The sequence below is a fragment of the Colossoma macropomum genome, unplaced genomic scaffold (assembly GCF_904425465.1).
Source record: "Colossoma macropomum unplaced genomic scaffold, Colossoma_macropomum, whole genome shotgun sequence".
In the NCBI taxonomy this organism is placed as follows: domain Eukaryota; kingdom Metazoa; phylum Chordata; class Actinopteri; order Characiformes; family Serrasalmidae; genus Colossoma; species Colossoma macropomum.
Genome location: NW_023494789.1, coordinates 50403958 through 50410038, shown reverse-complemented (window position 1 = coordinate 50410038; position 6081 = coordinate 50403958).

The following is a 6081-nucleotide window of genomic DNA, read 5'->3' as shown; positions in this document are numbered from 1 at the left end:
TGAATTAAATTCCATATTTTAGTGGATATTCCATGACTGACAACGTGGTTTGATGCTCTGCAGCAGCCAGTTTGTAAAATGCATTGTTCATTAAAATGTTTCCTTTCTTATGTGTAACACCAATGAGGATCAGTAACACCAGTGACTCCTATGGAGGGACAGAAAAGTGGACGTTTCTGTAGAATGACCCATCTATAGATCATCTATAGGGGACCATCCAATTAAAGTGTGACCAGTTCTATATAGAACCATATAAAACACCTTCCCCATCAAATGCTTTCACAATGCAAAGAGCCCTTTAATCATGCAAAGGGTTCTTTGAGTGTGAGTGTTAGTTTAACAGAATATTTAAAGACAGGCCAAGACAGCATGCATAAAAGATACACACATATGCATTTTAAAGAGATGTAGCTAAATTCCTGGGGTAACAGTATAGATTAGATTCTAATATGTATACATACACCGATCAGGCATAACATTATGACCACCTCCTTGTTTCTATGCTCATTGTCCATTTTATCAGCTCCACTTACTATATAGGTGCACTTTGTAGTTCTACAGTTACAGACTGTAGTCCATCTGTTTCTCTGATACTTTGTTAGCCCCCTTTTACCCTGTTCTTCAGTGGTCAGGACCCCCATGGACCCTCACAGAGCAGGTACTATTTGGGTGGTGGATCATTCTCAGCACTGCAGTAACACTGACATGGTGGTGGTGTGTTAGTGTGTGTTGCGCTTGTCTGAGTGGATCAGACACAGCAGAGCTGCTGGAGTTTTTAAACACCTCAGTGTCACTGCTGGACTGAGAATAGTCCACCAACCAAAAATATCCAGTCAACAGTGTCCTGTGGGCAGCGTCCTGTGACCACTGATGAAGGACTAGAGGATGACCAACACAAACTGTGCAGCAGATGAGCTATCGTCTCTGACTTTACATCTACAAGGTGGACTGACAAGGTAGGAGTGTCTAATAGAGTGGACAGTGAGTGGACACAGTGTTTAAAAACTCCAGCAGCACTGCTGTGTCTGATCCACTCGTACCAGCACAACACACACTAACACACCACCACCACGTCAGTGTTACTGCAGTGCTGAGAATGATCCAGCACCCAAACAGTACCTGCTCTGTGAGGGTCCATGGGGGTCCTGACCACTAAAGAACAGGGTAAAAGGGGGCTAACAAAGTATCAGAGAAACAGATGGACTACAGTCTGTAACTGTAGAACTACAAAGTGCACCTATATAGTAAGTGGAGCTGATAAAATGGACAGTGAGCGTAGAAACAAGGAGGTCATAATGTTATGCCTGCTCGGTGTGTATCTCATTCTCCATGTGTTTACTTTCTCTATGCAGTGGATAGTGAACTAACAGGCCCTGTCTCAGATAGAGCAGTCTCCACTGACCCCTACTGGCTAATGCTGTGAATCACCTGTTTGCTTTAGAGTGTTGTAACCTATTTTTGTGTGAACATTAACACCCTCAACACCCCCCAACCGCATTCACTGTGGTCTCTCTGTCTTCCACACAGCAAGACTTTTCTTCATGACCTAAAAAACTGGATGAGTAACACGTAGAACATTTGCATATGAAATAAAGACTCATAGAACCATCATCATAAGCATCAACAATCTCTCTCCTGTAGTCGTACCAAAAGCTGAGCACTATTGCTTTAGCTTGAGAACCTCACTCTGAGCCCTGAGAGAGAGAGAGAGAGAGTCATAGTTGATGAGTTTTATATAGAACCTTTCTGAAAAGGGTTCTTGTGCCGGGGCCCGAATGCCGAGCGCATGGCACAGTTCTGTATATCACTAAAAAGGGTCGATGTCAAGACTGTGACAATAGACGAACACTTTTTGGTGCTATATAGAACCATATACAGCACATTCTCCCTCAATCTGAAAAACCATTTAATCATGCAAAGAGTCCTGTGAGTGTTCATGGTTCTATATAGAACCATTTTTTTTACTTAAGAACCTTTGAAGATTCGTCATTTTTAAGAGTGTAGCGATGGCTTGATATGGACATTCCTGCACCGATGATTATATTGAAACCCTGCGTATTGACCGATACCGATCAGATATAGACAAAATCTGTAAACGTATTGATCAGCTGTACTTCTGGGTGAATAAGTTGCATCCAATCAGCTCAGTTATGGCTCAATTTCTAGAAATACAAACATAACAGACAAAAACATTCCTGAAAAACCAGCATAGACCAGCACACCTGGTCACCAGCAAAACCAGTATATCGCTGCTGTTGAAACAAAACCTCGTATCTCCAAAATGGTAACTTTACAGGAGAAGGAAAAAACATGCTTTACGTTTAATGTAAGTCAATGGAACCAGACTTTTTTGTAAGTCATTTTGGGCCGTTTCTTTTAGTACATTCATCATGAAATTTACATACAGTGTAAAGGGTGTGTGTGTGTGTGTATATATATATATATATATATACACACACACACACACACACACACACACACACACACACATATATATATATATGTTTGACATCAGGAGGTAAAACTTGATTCATACTAACATGGTGATGTTGGGTTGCCAACTTAGTCATCCCTGTGTGGGGGGTAATTTAAACCCAGTCCTTGTACTGAAACAGTTCAAACTTCAAAAATAACATGTGAACATGCCTTGATTGCAGGAATTTTTTCTGGTGCCAAGGACCAAAATCCAGGATAATGGACAGGTGACGACCCTATGATGAGGATCAGTGGCATAACTAAAGGGGGGGCAATCGCACTAAGGTCTATGGTGCTACAGCACACATAAAACTGGTCTGCTGAAAAAGAATCACTTTAATGGTCTCCTAACTGGACCACTAAAAAAGACAAACAGGTTTAGCTGACTTAGAATGCAGCTGCCAGAGTCTCACTAGGAGTAGAAGAAGGACCCCCCCCATTCCTAAATCCTTACACTGTCTACCAGTCTGTTCCAGAAAAGACTTTAAGGAGCCGTTACTGCTCTATAAATGTCTTAATGGTGCAGGAGCAGCGTATTTATCTGACCTGCTGCAGCGATATGAGCCAAGCAGGACTCTCAGATCATTAGGAACTGGTCAGTCAGTCCGAAGGTGAAGACTAAACATGGAGAAGCAGCGTTTAGCTACTATGCTGCTCTTAAATGGATTCAGTGGTCAGAGAGCATTAGAAGAGCCCCAACACTGGACACTTTAAACCAATTCCTGATTGAGCAGCTTTCAGCTCTGTTTAAACACTGTTAGCGTCTCTAGCCCCTTTTTCCTCTGTAACGGCACTTTTTTCTAATTTTTCTAATCTAACTTTGTTTTTAATTTGATTATTTAACTATCTTAATTTAATTTCTAATTTGATTTTTAATTTAATGATTTTCCCTTTTAAATTTATTGTTTTAATCATGTTTAAATTTTAAATACCCTTTCACATATGTGCAATACTCTAATGTGCAATACCATAGCTGCTACATTCTTTAATATCCACTCTCTTTATTTTACTTATTTTAATTTTATAATTTTATTTTAATAAATTTTATTTTTGATTTTTTTTTGTTTACGTACCGTTAGGATTGCTACCCAGTTTCGTTGTACCCTGTGCAATGACAAGAAAGAATCTCGAATCTGAATCTAATTATGTATTTTAATGTTGTTTTTAACTATCGCTGTTGTCAGAAGAAAACCTCGTATCTCCAAAATGGTAACTTTACAGGAGAAGGAAAAACCTACTTTACTTTTAATGTAAGTCAATGGAACCAGACATTTTTCCAAGTAATTTTGAAATGAAATTTACATACAATGTAAAGGACAACAGACATTTTTGAAATTGTCAAAAACTGAAAAATGTCAAAAATGGAGATATGAGGCAGCAGCGATACATATGTACAGTATATATATATATATACATCAATAATAATAATTATGTAATAATTATATATATCGCTGTTGTTGGAAGAAAACCTTGTATCTCCAAAATGGAACCAGACTTTTTTCTAAGTCATTTTTTCTTTTCATTTTCTGTTTCTTTTAGTCCATTCATCATGAAATTTACATACAGGGTATCAGGAATTTTCAAATTATGTCAAAAACAGCAGCAATACGTATGTACAGTACATATATATATATATATATATATATATATATATATATATATATATATATATATATGTACACCAATCAGGAATAACATTATGACCACCTCCTTGTTTCTATGCTCATTGTCCATTTTATCAGCTCCACTTACTATATAGGTGCACTTTGTAGTTCTACAGTTACAGACTGTAGTCCATCTGTTTCTCTGATACTTTGTTAGCCCCCTTTTACCCTGTTCTTCAGTGGTCAGGACCCCCATGGACCCTCACAGAGCAGATACTATTTGGGTGGTGGATCATTCGCAGCCCTGCAGTAACACTGACGTGGTGGTGGTGTGTTAGTGTGTGTTGTGCTGGTACGAGTGGATCAGACACAGCAGTGCTGCTGGAGTTTTTAAACACTGTGTCCACTCACTGTCCACTCTATTAGACACTCCTACCTTATCAGTCCACCTTGTAGATGTAAAGTCAGAGACGATAGCTCATCTGCTGCTGCACAGTCTGCGTTGGTCATCCTCTAGTCCTTCATCAGTGGTCATATATATATATATATATATGGGTTTATAAATACAAAATATGTTTGACTTCAGGAGGCAAAACTTGATTCATACTAACATGGTGATGTTGGGTTTTCAACTCAGTCTAGTAAAATCATCCCTGTGTGGAAGAAAATTTGCTCTTATGATCCCAAAATCACCCACAGTGTAGTATGATTTAATCTCATTAGCCACGAAACAGGGCAGTACACTGTAGCACTATCGCCTCACAGCCAGAAGGGCCTGGGTTCGATTCCCCGACCGGGCAGCCTTTCTGTGTGGTATTTACATGTTCTCCTCATATCTGTATGGGTTTCCTCCCACAGTCCAAAGACACGAAGTCAGGCCAGTTGGACACGTTAAACTGCCCCTAGGTGTGAGTGTGTCTGCCCTGCGATGGACTGGCGACCTGTCCAGGGTGTTTCCTGCCTTCCGCCCAATGACCGCTGGGATAGGCTCCAGCTCCCACTGCGACGCAGAAGGATAGGCGGCTTAGATTAAGTGTGTGTGTAACCAAGAAACAAGACAACGACTCCAAATAACTTTGCAAGCAACCATTTAAAGTTTCTCTTAGTTTCTGATGGTGTCCAGTAATGATATTCTGCTTTCCTGATGGGTTGATATCCCAGTTTATACAACAGTTAGTTCCGGCCACACAAGCTGATTGGTTCAGAAGCGTTCTAACTGTGCTGTTATTTCACCATAACATCACGGTTTTTCACAAACACTATCACGCCGCTGAGACATCGTTGCTAAGCAACGACTTTGACAGCTGTAGGAGACGCTCAAGATATTTGAACGTTTTTACTTCTTACTTTGCCACAAACAGAAAATGGACACTTTTAAGATCACGTTTGACCGACAGCCGATTTGGTCAGACTCTGAAGATGAGACCACACTAAATTCCCAAACTGTCATCACCACTGAGCAGCTTTTCAGTCGGCAGCTGAGACAGAAGAACAGCTGAACAACCTGGAATCAGCCAGAAATGAACCCAACACCATTCGCCAAACTAAACGGGCTGTAAGATGCTTTACAGACTGGCTGGAACAAAACAACATTAATACTGATCTGGCAAAAACTAACAAAACTGAGCTGAACTTGATATTGTGGCAGTTTTATGGCTCAGTCTGTACTTCAGAAGGCGAGGCTTACAGCAGGCTGTGCAGCGAGTGGGCGGAGCTCGTTACTCTGACGTAGCAACAAGCTGCTCGTTAAGGAACTGTAATTTGGTGAAGGAACTGCGAACATTAAAACATATTAAACGCCGCGTTCACGACCCAGTGTATTAATTTATTACTTTATTTATTTAACAGCTGTATAGAAGCAACAGAACACTCGAGGAGTGTGTTATCGCCAATAACATCACGGCTGTGATGACTGGTCTATGATTGTACCCATTAAGCCAATTCCCATTAGAAAGCAAAACCATTAGTCTTAATGGTTCTAACAGTATTTTTTTCAGCAGGG